This window comes from Sciurus vulgaris (genome assembly GCF_902686455.1).
Source record: "Sciurus vulgaris genome assembly, chromosome: 2".
NCBI lineage: Eukaryota > Metazoa > Chordata > Mammalia > Rodentia > Sciuridae > Sciurus > Sciurus vulgaris.
This window is the reverse complement of record NC_136462.1, coordinates 168,484,719-168,500,712: the sequence shown is the minus strand read 5'-3', so window position 1 is coordinate 168,500,712 and position 15,994 is coordinate 168,484,719. Positions and strand designations below refer to the sequence as shown.

Sequence of the window (15,994 nt, the reverse complement as noted above, 5' to 3'; positions counted from 1 at the left end):
CAAGATAGGCTAATGTTGGAGGTGGGTGATGTCCTGGGATCCAGAGAGCCTTAGAAAACATGGCAGCTCAGTCAGTTTACCAAACCTGAGGGAACATGACAATAAATTGGGAAGAAGAAATTCTTGCACTCTTCAAAGGGACAGTAATTTCTTAAAAATAATAAATAAGGCAAAGTTCACCTTTTCCAGATTAACCCCCTATCTTAAGTCAGTAAAGACTAAGACCATAAGTACTGCTAAAGGCAAACATGAGAAAATCAATTTTATTCAGACAATTGCAATGAGGAATCACCCCACAATGTCTTTGAAAGCATTGTTTGCCTTAGACTTTTGCAAGAAGAAGTGAATGAGATATACATGGGGTAATTTACAGTCAGATTTTTTTTTCCTGGTACTGAGGATTAAACCCAGGGCTTTGTGAATGTTAGGTAAGTCCTCCACCACAGAGCTACATCCCGTCTTTTTTATTTTTTCTTTGAGGCAGTCTCACTAAATGGCCCAGACTGGCTTTAAACTTGCCATCTCCTACCTCAGCCTCCCCAACCTCCTGAATAGCTGGAATCATAGCTATGTGCCACTGCACCCAGCTCAGTGGAATGATTGCGCAATCAGGGGAAACCTTTTTCAGTCAGGTGAACAGGAAATCTATCTAGCTAGATTCAGGACAGTTCTAATCTCAGATAAATCATCCATGAGATGAAGAATATGGAGGCTGAGGATCTGCCTTTGGCTTTTCAGCAGGTTCAAGCAAGAGGAGAAGAGTCTAGGTCTGGTCTTGTCACTGGTAAACAAGAGAGTTATTCATAAGTCTTAAGGGAGTCACACAAAGAAAGAGTGGTCAGTCAGTTTTACTGAAATCTTGTGTAGTGAGAGGGGATTCGCATCTGTAAACTGTTTCCTGGAACACAAAACATTTGGTGGATTTTGTTTTATTTTTTCTATACTGAGAATTGAACCCAGGGATGTTTTACCACTGAGTCACACCTCCAGCCATTTTTATTTTTTTATTTTGAGACAGGTCTTGCTAAATCTCTGAGGCTGGTCTTAAACATATGATCCTCCTGCTACCTCAGTCTTCTGAGTCACTGGGATCACAGGTGAGTACCACCATACCTGGCTGAAGAATTTCTTATGAGCTGTTTTCTAGGAGTACAGAGTTCAGATAAAGTAAAATAATGTGAACTCTTCCACTCATCTGCTCTCCCACCTACACCCAGCTGTTCACCTTCCCTAGAACCAAACCAATTTCCACTCATCACATTCCACCTCTACTAACCATTTGCCAACGGAATATCGGTTACCAAAACTCAGTACTGAAGAAACCAGACACCCAATGTTTGTCAGTATTTTTCAGTCCAAGGTAGGCTCCTAAAAATCTGTACATAAATCAAATGCTTATAAAATAGGTTGGAGGTCATTTAGAATATTGGTTATAAGCTGGTGCTCTGCTGTCAGACTTTAAATCTCCACTCTCCAGAACTTTCTATACATCTGTTTCCCTAACTCTAAAATGGGGATATTGCACTTCTCTTTCTTATCTGGTCATAATGATTAATTCTGATAATGTGTCTAAAACAGAATCTATCAAACGTTAATGTATATCAGAACCCTTGGCATTTGCTTAAATGAAGGTTCTGAGTCAGTGGGTCCGAAGTGTGGCCCGAGACTCTGCATTTCTAGCAACTTCCCAGGGGATGCCCTTTCTGCTGGCTCCCAGACCATACTTTGAGTAGCTGTGATGGCAAAAACAGATCTGGTTGTGAAATGAAATTACAAAAACCATGGTAAGAGACCAATGCCTGGGGGAGGAGTCAGTTCCGCTTCCCTCTCTCTGCCTTTTTCCAGGAAGCCTAATTAACCATGGGTCCCTCTTTTTTGGATTGTCAATAACTGCCCTAAGAATCTGACTACTTCCTCTTGAAATGTAATAGATGTCTGTGAAAAGAGCTCTTTTTCTTATCTGTCCTGTGAGCATGCTTTATGTTAGAGACCCTGCACAAGGCCTTCATAAAAAAAAAAAGAGGAAAAAGCCCCAATGATAGGATGGGTCTAAGATGACATCAAATAACATGTAAATATTGTGAAAAACTGTGGATCAGGGCTCAGAATTTGGAGTTTTTGTTTTCCTGTTAACTCACTGGCATAAAAGAGAGTTTGGAGGTCTCTTGAGTGCTATTTGCTGCTTCTTGACCAGTCTGTTTCCCACAACATAGGGAGAGTCTAAAGTGAAGCACCAGTGTTGATTTCCAAAAGTAAAAAAAAGAAAGGTCTACAACTTGCATGGCAATGCCTGACAGATTATCAGTCATTAGTAAGTACATATCACTTTAATATCACTTTATTAATATATAACTATGTATAAAACAAGACCACTTAACATGAAGTCTTCTGTAAATCACACATACACCCTATATATTCTTTACCTTGTGAATGTCCATACATGTGATTACAAAGTAATGAGACATACAAACTACATGTGAAGGGAGAACAAGCTGAGCTGAAGCCTCAAGGACAGAGTTAGGAGTTTGTCACCTGATGACTTTGTGACAAGTCCAGTAGTCTAACAAGAAGACTGGTTGGCCTATGCCACCAGACCACTGTCCTTAGTGCTCCTCTTCCTGTTTTCAGATGAGGAGTTGTGTCATTCGTTGGTCTGGTATATTTGATAAGCTCACAGATGTTGTTTCTCTGACATGCCCATGCATTCATGTGTTTCTGATTTAATTGGATAAGTTAACAGGTGGTCATTTCTTCTTAGTACAATTTATTTATCAGTTGTCCCTTATGATTGGGCTGTGCAGTTGGGGATTGTTCTTTTCAATAAGTTCTGTAACACTTTCAACATCTGGTGGTTATCTACCTGCCCAGACAAGGTACCAAGTCATTCTGCCTTAGCACTTATACTCAACATGGAGTAGCTCAGGGCAAACTGCTGGTTTATAAAATGGAGTAACTCAGGACTAGGCATAGACCAAAAACTGCTCTTCCATACAGGAGGATATATCCTGCTCTCTACATGAACAAAATTCATCTCTGATCTTGTAAGTTCAGATGGATGCCATCTTTGGGGTTGTTGCAAGAAACAATGGTGGAGAAGCAGCAAGCAGCTAAGAGAGGAGAACTCCAAACTTTATTTTATGCTGGTGGGCTGGAGGAAAACAATATTCCCAAATTCTGAACCCTGATCCACAGTTTCTCACACCTTTTATAGGTTATATGGTGTCATCTTACAATCACCCTATCATTAGGGTTTTTTTCCTCTTTAAAAAAAAAAAAAAAAAAAATCTGATCTACAATGCCAAAGGCCTTGTGCAGAGTCTCTGACATAAAGCATGCTTACAGAAACAAATAAGAAGAAATGGCTGCTTTCACAGGCATTTGTTACATTTGGAGTAGTCAGACTCCTAGGGCAGTTATTTACAATCCAAAAGGTAGGAACCCACAGTTTATTAGGTTTCCGGGAGAAGGACTGAGAGAGGGGAGGGGAACTGACCTTTTCCCCAGGCATTTGTTTCTTTCTTTTTTTTTTTTAATTTATTTTTTTACTTATTTATTTTTTATGGTTTTATTCATTAACTTTTCCTTGAATATTCCAAATACCCTTTGCCAGAAATATGTCTTTTTTCCCCCTTTAACACTAGTTGATGGCTGGTCTTCTTTCTCATTTCCTTAATGTGACTTTTGAAGAGCAAGACATTTTCAAGGGAAGGCATTGGTTTCTTACCACAACGTTTTTTACAATTCTGTTTCACAATCAGGTCTGGTTTTACCATCATCGGGTGAAAAGGCTTCTGCACTGCTGGTTATGTTCTCTTTCTTGATCTGGGCACTAGTTACAGAGTACCTTGTGATAGTGTAACAGACACTGAGAGGCTACTGTGCTAAAACCACTGCTTCCTTACTTGAACCTGCAAACATCCAACAGGTACCTAAAGCAAATTAAAAAAATTTTTTTGGCATCTCTCCCTCCATTGCTCTGAGTCAGTCATCTAGGATTCAACAGGTCTAGTCAACAAACATTTTGTGATGAGTTGAAAGTAACCCTCACCAACAGCAACTTTCTTCTCATCACTGATAAGGACCTGCCTGACCCACCCCAGGATTATGAGTAATCACACCAAAGTGTGACCAACACTGCCTAACTGTGCATATTTCTGGTCCCCTGGTCTATATCATCTGGAAGCTCATGTCAGTATCCCCAAAGACAATGATGGTCCCCTTTGTCTTCCCAGTATAGCTATACAGATTAAATTTCCTTTTTTGCTTTTCAACATTATTAATTCTGTTTAGTTTGGGAGGCAAGTGGCTAGATCTGATTTACTATAAACCCCAGAGTTCTCTGATCTAGGACTTTGGTTACAATAGGACATTAAAAAGGAAAAAAGAACTGGTTTTCTAAGTTCTCACGACATATCTAATATGAAGTGTGTGGGTTTTTCCAAATCCAGCAATTCTTTGCAAATACCAACTGAGTGTTCTACAATGCAATTTCAACACTAACTACCCAGAGTCAATCCAGACCCCACACATTAAGGATCAGTGCCACATGACTGTCCTTCACTTAATTCCGGGCTGTCACCTATACTTCTGGCCAACTGGCTATAAATCAGGAGTTCCCACAGTCCCTTCCTAGGATTTAATAATTTGTTTCCCAGGGAAACATTACTTATGTTAACCAGTTTATTATAAAGGACATGACAAGGGGCACAAATGTACAGATGAACAGAGCAATGAAGAGGTACATAGGGCAAGGTGTAGGAAGGGGTTTAGAACATTAATGCCCTCTCTTAGTAGGCTGCCTTCCTAGTACATGTGTTCTTCAACCCAGAAACTTTGAACCCATCATTTAGGGTCTTTATGAAGTGTCCATTATATTGGTATGATTGATTAAACCATCAGCTCTCGGGGCTAGAACTCTATCTCACTTTCCGAAGGTCAAGGTATGGGATTGAAAGTTCCAGACTTCTAGTCACATAATTAGTTCCACTAGCAATCGCCCCTACCCTGAAGATATCTAAGGGCATTCAGCTGAGAATCATCTCATTAGCATACAAAAAGACACTTGCCTTATGTCAGAGATTTCAAGGGGTTTAGAGATCTTTGTGCCAGGAACCTGGGAACACGACCAGCTATTATGACAAAAGATACTCCTAACACCCCGATCACTCAGGAAATTACAAGGGCTTTAAATGATCTGTGCCAGGAATCTGGGGCAGAGACCAAATATGTATCTCTTGTTATGTCACAATCGTTTACCTGTTATGATACATGTGTTTCTCTATATGTACAGCACGGATGCATGAAATTTGTCATACAATAAAACTCTGTGCCTATCTTAAAAATGACATCAACTTCTGAAGTGCTTTGTGTTTCTATTCAGTTGTGTCTATGAGAAAGAAATGATTTGCTTTCGAATATTTAACCCATCCTTCATATGTCACATTCCAACTCGGATTTACTCTTTAAAGAATGGTGCCTAAAGGAAAATCCTCAGAAACATGCTAAGGAAGAAAAACTGCATGTCTCCTAAAAGTGGGCTATGTTCTGTCAATTTCCCTCTCGGTGCTAACCTGTTATGATTCTTGAGCAAAGGCCAATTAAGTAAACAAAAGAGACCCAAGCTCCCTCCCTTTTCCTGAGAAGAAAAACAGTCAAGGAGCAGAAAAGATCCCAAGACTTTGGTTGCAAAATTGAAAGAGATGAGGAGGGGGCCATGAGATTTCTAAAAACAAGAATAAAGGGTCTATCAGAGTGGACCAAGATATCCTGAACCACCCACCACTCAATATTGATGGAGATGAATGAAAAGAATAGGGGAAATTAAAGGGAGCCAGCTGTAAAAAGCTTGGGGGAATGAATCAACCTTAGAAATAGTTAGCCCACATACAAGATGCCATTTTGAAATGTTTCCAAAGCTCTTTATTATTTCCCTGGTTACCCCTCTCCCCTAACCTTCATCTCCCAATACAAATTAGCTTTTTTTTTTTTTTTTTAATTGCAAGTTCTCCTGGTTGGGGCTCTGAGCCTGGCCCCCAGGGGACCAGGCAATTTTCATCCAAATCCAGCTTGCTTTTGGGAAGAAACCTGTTAAATGAGGGTTTCAGTATACACTCATTGCTGTTGTTCATCTGTTTCCTCTCAGCTTTTCCCAATCGATGCTCATTCTATTTGCTTATAGCAACTTGCATCTCCTTGTTGGAATTCACAAGCTCTTATCCTAACTGCCCAAGTAGAAAAAGCTCTGAAAGGAAAAGTTTCTTTTAAATTGCATGGCAAAACCAGAACTCACATGAGGCTGTTTATAATGTGTATTTATCTCACTTAGAACTTTTGTGCTTCACTGCAGAGATTTAAATGAATGTGCCTATTACAGGATGCTGCTTTACATCGCCCTGAGATGAAATGTGATATGCAATATATGCTCTGAATTACATTTCTACAATCCAAAAACTTCATATTCCAAAGCACACCTGGGACTGTGAAGCTGTAATCAAGAATTCGCCAAGAGTTAAGATGAACTTGTTCAGTTGCTAGAAGGATTTGGGTTAAATTTAAGCAACAATTTTATGGCCCTGAGAGTGGTTAAACATGGACATTTAAGCCCCAAAGACTGTGCTTTGTTGAGAGATCAGAACCAATTGTTCTTCTCTCTTCCTTCTCCTTTGCCCTTCTGCCCCTCCCTTATCTTTCTGAAGACAAGTCCCACCTCAATGGTTATGATATTAATTTCTAAATCTTTCTTTAGGATCACAGAACCTAGAACATCTGATGACCTTTGTCTTCAGTTAACTAGTATTTAGTTAACCAGTCACATGAGGTCAAAGTCCATGGCACTGTGAAGGTCAGAGGGAAAAAAAAGAAGACAGACTCCTGGACGACAGAGACCTGGTCTTTCCCGATCCTTCATTCTCTTTCTGTCAAAGCCCTTTATGCCCCTTTCCCAAAGATAGTATTTTGCGGTAAAACCCCTCTATCGTCTCACAATTGCTGGCCTTGAATACTGATTTCTTTCTACCAACTCTCTTCTCATGGACAGTTGTCTTCCAGCACCAGGTAGCCAAGAATTTGATTCCAGTAACAAGAGTTCAAACTTAAAAGTCAATTTCTAACTGCCTGCTCTGATCCTCACATATCAGATCTTTTTCCTACTGATAAGGGAATGGATGGGAAACTCAATGCATTGCAGAGGGTAGAGGGTGATCATTGGATCTGGAAGAAAATAAAATGAGCATTATTGCAAACTTTCGATATGTCAACATTGATGTGTCTGAAACAGGTGATAAGAACTCAGTTCCAGGAGTGCATTTGGGATGATTTTACAAATTATTGGGGCTCTGAGAGCAATGGTCTTGTAGACCCCTATTTCCTTCTACTTAAAAAGACCCCCCCGCCATGATAGCGAAGAGATTCTAAGACTTTTCATTTGCTTAAAATTTGAAGACCATGAGCTTCAAGCTTAGCTCATAGACTAAGTTGCATAGAGAAGATTTGGTTAAATCAAACATTAGATCAATGGTTCATTACCTTGGTTACATATTGGAATCATTCCCTGGGAAGTTTTTAGAAAAAGATTGATAACCATGTCTATCCTCAGAGAACTTGGATTTAATTGTTTGGAGAACTCCTTCAATATCTGAATTCTTAAAGATATCAGGAGATTTTAATGTGCAATAAGGGCTAACAATCCTACTTTAAAGAAGCCTTTTAACAAATTAGAAGACCTTTATATAACTGCATCTCAAGATAATTTTTGAGTATGACTTTATAATGCTTTTGATGAAGTTATCTGTGGGGACATAATAGCAATTAGCTGTTCCTGTGTAACAAACCACCACAAACTTAGTAACTTAAAGTAATAACACTTATAGTTTCTCTCTGTTGGTCAGAAGGTTGGCTCCATAAATCTGATATAGTTCAGCTGATTTTGTCTGTTGTCAATTAGCAAATCAGCTGAGTGCTAGAAATGTCAAGATGTGGAAAATAGACTACTCTTTGATGGGAATGCCTGTAATATTACCTTGCAAAGGGTTTAGACGCTGGGTGAGGTGAAATATTCTAACCCACCCTAATCTTGGACTGCTTAGGTGACTTAGCTGTATTTCTACCCTTTCTAGTCTTTGATGACAGGTTGCTTGAAGACCAGAAGTTCCTCTTCAGGTGAGTTAACTGAAACTGGTTGGATCCAATATGGCAGCCATATTGACTTCCAGATAACCTCTAACTTTATTATAATCCCATCTGTATGCTAAATGACACTCACAGTACCACAACAGTTAACAACTACCATTAACTATGACTGAAAAGAACCAAAAAAGGAGCAAAAAGATGTATTATCTGAATTTCTGGAAAATCTTGACTCATTCCCAGAAAAGACATGAATATTCCTCCCTTTTATTGGTCTATCACTACCCCTCATTTTTTTTTTTAACCCTAGATCTATCACATCTCATACCCTAACAGATTAAGAAGTTGATTTGTAAGTTTTTCTCCCACTTCTTTTTGTGCCCAAGATTAAACCTTCCCTCACTGTTCAATTAGCACTTGCTCTTGTTAATGGTACCACAATTCTGAGAGGGAGAAAGGACTCAGTTTAGGATAAGTAAGATTGGTAACACATGAGCACTATTTATTTACTTACTAGTCTGCCAAGATATAGTTGTTGCCAAAAGCTCAGTCCTTGTCCCCAATGCCAATCCAATAATGATGACACAGTTATGAGAAAAAAGATAAAAAAGTTTTATTGAATTGCTAGCAAAGGAGAAACACAAGGGACTCCTGTCCCAAAGGCTGTGATTCTGCCCATCAGTAGGAACAGAAGGTTTTTTAAAGAGATGACTCAAAGGCTATATTCCGAGTTCTCTGGAGTGGTAACTCACTTGTTAATTTGGGAGACAGTCATTTCTGAGATCTTCTGGTACCATCCCCGAAGTCTGGATTACTTCATTCCTATGGTATGTACTCAGGGACAGATAACTCTGCCTAGGATGGGAAAGAAAAGTAATTCTGTTTCTCCTGAGATTAGGGAAGGGGAGAGAGGAAGAGAAAGAAGCATGTCCATTTAAAAAATAAGTTGCAGTGGCAGAGCAGCAAGGGCTATATTCAAAATATAAAGTGGACCACTAATACATAGTCCATGATGTCACAAGGTCCCTTTCAGACCTGTATAATTTGTTATCAACACACTTATAACCAGTGAGTTGTGGCTTCCATGGCTGGTTTATTGCAGAGGACTTGCTCAGCAAATGTTTCCTTTGACCTCTCTTATCTCCAACTTAAAAAATATACATTACATAGATAATAGTTGCTCACTTTAAGAAAATCAGAAACTATAAAACATGTGAAGGATATGGAAAACAACAATCCTCAGGGAGAAAAGGAGGACAATGGGCTCTGGACTTTCACCATTTCCCAGCAACAATGGGCTTTGAACTTTCACAACTGTGCCCCCTGACTGCCCAACCAACACATGCTGCTATGATTCTAATCTCATTGAACCCTATAAAACTCAGTCCTCTTTAGTAACTAGATACTATTTTCCTCCTGAAAATGTGCCCCTCGGGTGCTTAATACAGTATTGCTGATCCATGGAGGTCTGTCCCTGTTTCATTTACTTTTGCTTTTAAATATGTATTTCACCCAAAGATAAACATAGTTTGCATTTTGTACATCCTTCCAGATTTCTATTTATTTATTTTTCTCATGGAAATAGAATTGTACCCTAAAAGAACATGTTCTTGTACAAGTCCTGACTCTACCATTCCTCTGAACTTAGACTCATTACTTATCCACTGAGTCTCAGCTTTCTTACTTGTAAAATGGGAATGATAAAGCTTAACTCATAGAGTATTATGTTAAATAAGTGTTATATACATGACAAATTTAGTACACTGCTTACCACATGGTGAATGCTCAATAAATGTTAATGCATATTATTATTTAGTTCAAAATAGTGAATTTTTCCCTGCAAGATGTTTCTAATGTCATTCTTTTTTATTTTTATTATTTTTAGTTGTAGATGGACACATGCCTTTATTTTGTTTTTTTAATTTTATGTGGTGCTGAGAATGGAACCCCATGCTTCACAAGTACTCTACCACTGAGCCCCAGTCCCAGCCCCTCTATGTCATTTTTAAATGGAAGCTCCATTGTAGTAATATATCAAAATTATTTAACCATTTCCTTCTTTTTGGACTTAAAAATTTTTTCCAATCCTTTGATATTATGAACACTGTAAGAAAACATCCATATAATTCTACCTGAAGGTGCATACCCAGTTGCCCTCTGAGGATACCTTCCTAGCAATAAAATCATAGGGTCAAACTCTGTTTCCAAGAATTTTGAATTTTTTTAGCAGAGTTTTCCCAATTAGGTCGAACTATTTTACCTTCCATTTGAAAATTATGAGCCTACTAAGTTTTCTTCTTTTTTAAAAATAAAAATCAGTAAAACCAGCTCCACAAGTCACATGAGAAAAAGAAAGATAGTCATCCAGATAATTGGTGGGGATTATGGGGACACGCTCCCTCACTACCTCACCTCAGCAGGGACCCTTTTGAAGTCATAACATGTCCTCTGATTAATATCTACTCATCCAGACAAAATATAATTTTGTAACTGTCAAAAAATGTGATAGGTCGACTGAGTGGTGCATGCCTGTAATCCCAGCTACTCAGGAGGATAGCAAATTCTAGATTTCAGATTGGGCAATTCAGTGAGACTTTGTCTCAAAATTTAAAAAATAAAAAGGTCTGAGGATGTAGCTCAATGCTAGAGTGCCCTTGGATTCAATCCTTAGTGCCAAAAAAAAAAGTGATAGGACGGATAATACATGAAATGAACTACACAAATTGTGAGAACCATAGCTGTATAAACTGTTCTGAGAGAGAGAAGACTTCACAATGTCCCCAAAAGGAATGATGAAGGAAAACCCTCAGCCCATATCAGTCCTCCTCCTCACCCGACACCCACTGACCTCAGCCTGCAGAGTCTGAAGGAGAGGAGACGACATTGTGCTCTAATTTTCTCATCTCACAAAAAGCTGCACTTGAACTTTGTCAAAGAGTAATACAAAAATCACCAGAGCTTTAAAAAACAAAAACAAAGATAGAGGTAGGTTTCTAGGCTTGGAAACAGTTATGGAAAAAAATGCAAGTAGCATTTATGGAGAAACCCTATCCAAGAGAGTTAGACAAGAAGTGAGCAAGCACTCTACCGACTGAGCTATCTCCCCAACCCTCTTTTCTTTTTTTGTAGTAGTGGTTATATTAATTAAGGATCAAAAGGCAGCAGTGTAGACAGAATAGAAGAATGGAAGGAAATTCGTGTCTGCTCACAACTGGGTGAAATAATCCCCAAAGGTCATTGATTGTGAAAGAATCTTGAATTGGGTCCAGTTGACAACACCCTGGCACAAAAGTCACTCAAAGTTCCTGGTCCTTCATTAGGGTAGACTGGTTAGAGACAGATGCAGCACAACACACTTTCAGAATCTTCAGCAACAATCCGCTCACACTTCATTGTGCATACAAGTCACCTGGACATTTTGTCGAAGTATAGATCCTGACTCATGTAGTCTGGGATGGACCTTAGCTCCTGTATGTCTAACCAGCTTCCAGGTTAGTCTTTTGCAAGACTAGAGTTTTTCAATCTTAAATGTGCATGCTAATCTCCTGGAAGGCTTGTTAAAGCACAGCTCCACCATGGGAGATTCTGCTTCTGTAGGGCTGGAGTGAGCCTGCAGGCCTGCCCATTCCCTGCAGGTGGTAAGGCTGGTACAGGACTACATTCAGAGAGTTTACAAAAATGATTAATTAAACAGGCATACCATTCTTTCAGGTTTATTGTTAACATATGAATATTCATTTTGAATAGAGCAAGAATCGAGATCCTTTATAGATAAGCTGGGGTGAAAAATTGCCTTGTGAACTTTATATGTTAAAATAACATGTGAAGTACAAATACATATTTCTTACTGGAAGAGTTCAACTATAATTAATGCTTGTGAAAACTACAAATTTTATATCCAAAATCAATGATTTAAAAACTTTCAAATAGTTAGTACCCTGGGACTTGGGTGATAGGTGATGTTCGGGCAGTGAGAACTCAAGACAAAGAGAAGCAGTTAAGAGAGTTACTGGAGGAAGATATGCTGCCAGCGTGCAGTGGGGACATCACAAAGTCATCTGCCTGCAGACTCAGAGGGGGTCTAGGCTTATATGTGCTTCTGAATTCTTTGTTCACCTTTGTTCAGCTTTTTATTGAGTGCAAAAGAAGGGATGATTGACAGATTCCTGTGCCTTGCCTATAATGCTTATTGAACATACACCAAAGGCTTGTTCCCAGGTTTTACATTAGAAGCAAGAGATGCAAGAAACATGTATGAGGTCTTAAGTAGGGGGGTCTCCCTTCTAGATTATTATAAACTTGGGGGTCTTTTAACATGCTCCTTGGGAAGGTTGGACAGTCATTTTAAAAAAAAATAAGATCTTCTTGTCTATACTTTAGGGAATTTAGTTCCACCCATAACAGCAATGAAGCAGGATGAAAGGGAGAGCTTTAGGTTCATATATAAGCTCTGCTGATTGAGGTATGGTAAGGATTGGGACAAGGGTCCCTAACCTATCCTTCCTCAGGTAGGGGTGGAAGCCCACTGTTATAGCACTTGCCCAGCATGTGCAAGCCTCTGGTTTCAATCCCCAGAACTACGATAGCAACAACCTTCAAAAGAAACAAACAAAAATAAACTTTCAAATCCTTAAATGAATAAAAAAAACCAGATCATCAAACAATAGGAGAATCATAGGAAAGAATGGCTCTCTTAGATAATTTTAGGTAGAGCATATTATTCTTTTTGAGCCAATTTTAAATAAGAATGGAAGGCAGAGTGAAAGAAATTATATCACAATATATTTTTAATCTTCACAGAATTAGATTATTATTATGCATGACATTAAATAAAATAACCTTTAAAAATAGTATTTATTTTTATTTTGCTATTTAATTCTATTCAGATTATGAGTTTAAAACAAAACAAAACCAAATAAAACAAAACAAGAAACCTACCCCAGAAGTTCATTCTAAGTTGGTGATATTTGGCTTCATTTCAATATTTATTTTAATAGGAGACTAGTTGGCACCCAGCCCAAATGAGCGTTTGGTATGCTTCCAACATGAATTTTAAGAGTTGAACCAGGGAAGGCTCCCGAGGTCCTGGGTCACACACTGTTCAAAGGGCTCTCACCCCTAGTTAACTGGAGCAGCTCATACCTCCTTCACAAATCCCAGTCCCCTAGTCTGGCACCTTTATCTCAGAAAATCTTGTGGAAAATAGAAACCAGTCTATTGACCTCCTTTCTTCCAAGAATTAGGTAAGTTAAAGTTGTCAGATTATAGCATGTCCAGCTGCATTTGAATTTCAGGTAAGCAAATAAATTATTTTTTAGCATATGTCCTATACAATGTGTGGATCATTTCTGTATTGTTATTTGCTATATCTGGCAACACTAGGTGAGGTTCCTAGCTGCAGAAAACTTGTCATAAGACAGTATCTCTGAAACTTAAGATTCCTTCCCTTTTAATATCTACTGGGAGGTACATAGAAGAGAATGATAATTCCTTTAAATCTATAAGTATAGTATAAAAGCAATTTTGGATGGGCTCCAATTTTTTAGTGAAAATATCATCTAGTTATTGAAACCTTAGTTGAGAACTGAGGCAACTTTAGTTCCAATCCCAATTCTACATGGAGACTAGGTTTGGAATTTCAATTCAATAATTTATCTTGTTTTATAACTTTAGACACTGATGCATATAAAATACAGCATTAAAAATGCCACCAGGAAAGAAAATATTTAATGTTGGCAATTAAAACTATAATACAATACTAAGACATCATTGATTATAAGACACTTTTATTTCAGAGATATTAAAATGTGAAGGAAAATGAGTATCTTAGAATTGATAAAATAGGGTATTTTGACTGTCACATTTATGTAATGATAATAATTATTTTCCTATTGAATACACAAAAAGATCAGACCAAGAAATTAATAATCAGCTCTTACTTCCTAATATAGTTTTGAATTGCACAGCAGGGAACATTAGCTTCCAAAGTAGAAAATTTTTTCAATGACTGCTCTTGTCAAAGTAGCATAAAGGGGGGTTAAAATTTCTAATAGTCTTTTTTAAAAGTTCTTTCATCTGTGAAACAAAATTATATCAGTCTTTTAATCTACTAGATGAAGAATCATCTTTGTACTTTTATGAATCATAATCCATTAATGCATCAAGAGTCTAATGTTATATAAATAGAAATCAGCTTGATCCTTGAATTTGTATTAATTACCTGGCTATTCATCTTTTGATTCATTGATCCATCCATTTATCCATCCATCCTTTGATCCATCATTCTTCTATTTATTCATCCATTCATTTATTCATCCAATAATCCATCCAACATTTATTGAAGTTCTACTCTCTTCTAGGTTCTGGGATAAACTTTTAAAGTTTGAGAATACAGGGATGAAAAAGGTCCTTTTGGGTTGGGGATATAACTTAGTTGGTAGAGCACGTTCCTCGCATGCACAAGGCCCTGGGTTTAATCCCCAGCACCACAAAAATAAATAAATAAGTAAATAAAAGTTCCTTGCATTCGAGAAGATGAGATGATGGAGGAGAGACAAGAAAGAAAAAAAAGTATTGCACTGTCCTACTTACTAAGAGAAAAAATTTTTTTTTTTTCATCTACAAACCTCTAGGAAACAGCTCCTATCTTCTTCATGTGGAATTGTGGAATACTCTTCTTTCTCTTGTCACGATTCAGGACACAATACCCTAAAGTATGGCACCAGACATGCTGCTTGAATTGAAGGAAACAGAAAAGGCTCAGAACCAAGGTTTCTCTGACCCTGCCCTCTTTTCTCTCCCAAAGCAAGTCAAAACCTAGAAACATCATTTTCTACCCCCAGGTGACAGTTGTCCTGCTCTATACCAGGAATGCTACACAGAGAGATTGAGAAAGATCTGAACAAACCAACCTTTTCTTTCTTCCTTCCTCCCTCCCTCCCTTCCTCCTTTCCTTTCTTCCTCCCTCCCTCCCTCCCTCCTTTCCTTCCTTCCTTCCTTCCTTCCTTCCTTCCTTCCTTCCTTCCTTCCTTCCTTCCTTCCTTCCTTCCTTCCTTCTGTCCATTCTCTCTCTCTCATTCTCTCTCTCTCTCTCTCACACACACACACACACACACAAACACCTTGCTGGTCCCCAGCCCTTCAGCTCATTACCATTAGATCATATGCCTTGTCCAATCATAAGTCTCCAGTCTCCACAAGTATTTTCTTATTATGTTAGACTTAGCATAAAAATACACAATTTTCCCAACATCTTCAGGTCTTTGTTTCTGATGGTGAAACTTCCATTAAAAAAATGTGTTGTTTTTCTCTTGTTAAACTATCTTTCGTTATAAGAATCTGAGTCATGGACCTTTCAATGAGTAAGAAAAATTTATTAATATTTTTTATCTCTATACTCCTCATTGATTATTTAAATCCCACCAATTTCTTCAAAAGTGAATTAGGATCCTCCTGCTCTCTAAAGTATTTGCTAAATCTCCATTTCCCCCAAACTTCCAACTTGCCTAGAGTACTAACTTGGCTTCTAACTGAGCACTGAATAAGTAAATTAAATAATAGTTTAGATAGTTATGCAATCTAAGGAGAGAAATCAAGCAGAAAAGAGAAATATGAATATTCAGAGAGGAGGATAGTTGAAATTTTAAATAAGATAGCCAGTGAAATATTTACTGTAAAGCAGAATTTGCCCAGTGACTTGGGAGGCTGAGGCAGGAGGATCACAAGTTCAAAGTTACTCTCAGCAATTTAGTGAGGCCCTAAGTGACTTGGTGAGACCCTGTCTCAAAATAAAGAATAAATTTAAAAAAGAACACTGTACCACTGTGCTACATGTGCAGAACTGTTTTCACTTTTTTGTTTTGAGACAGGG

The 15,994-nt window shown here is 38.2% G+C and overlaps 1 long non-coding RNA gene across 1 annotated transcript in view; it reads right to left on the bottom strand.

Annotated features, from left to right (window-relative positions):
* LOC306653829 overlaps positions 1–15,002 on the bottom strand; it is a 34,763-nt gene extending 19,761 nt beyond the window's left edge. The window contains exon 1 of the long non-coding RNA XR_013761798.1: positions 14,751–15,002. This is a non-coding gene — a long non-coding RNA (uncharacterized lncRNA). The remainder of the gene's footprint in view (positions 1–14,750) is intronic.
* Between the last annotated feature and the right edge of the window lie 992 nt (positions 15,003–15,994).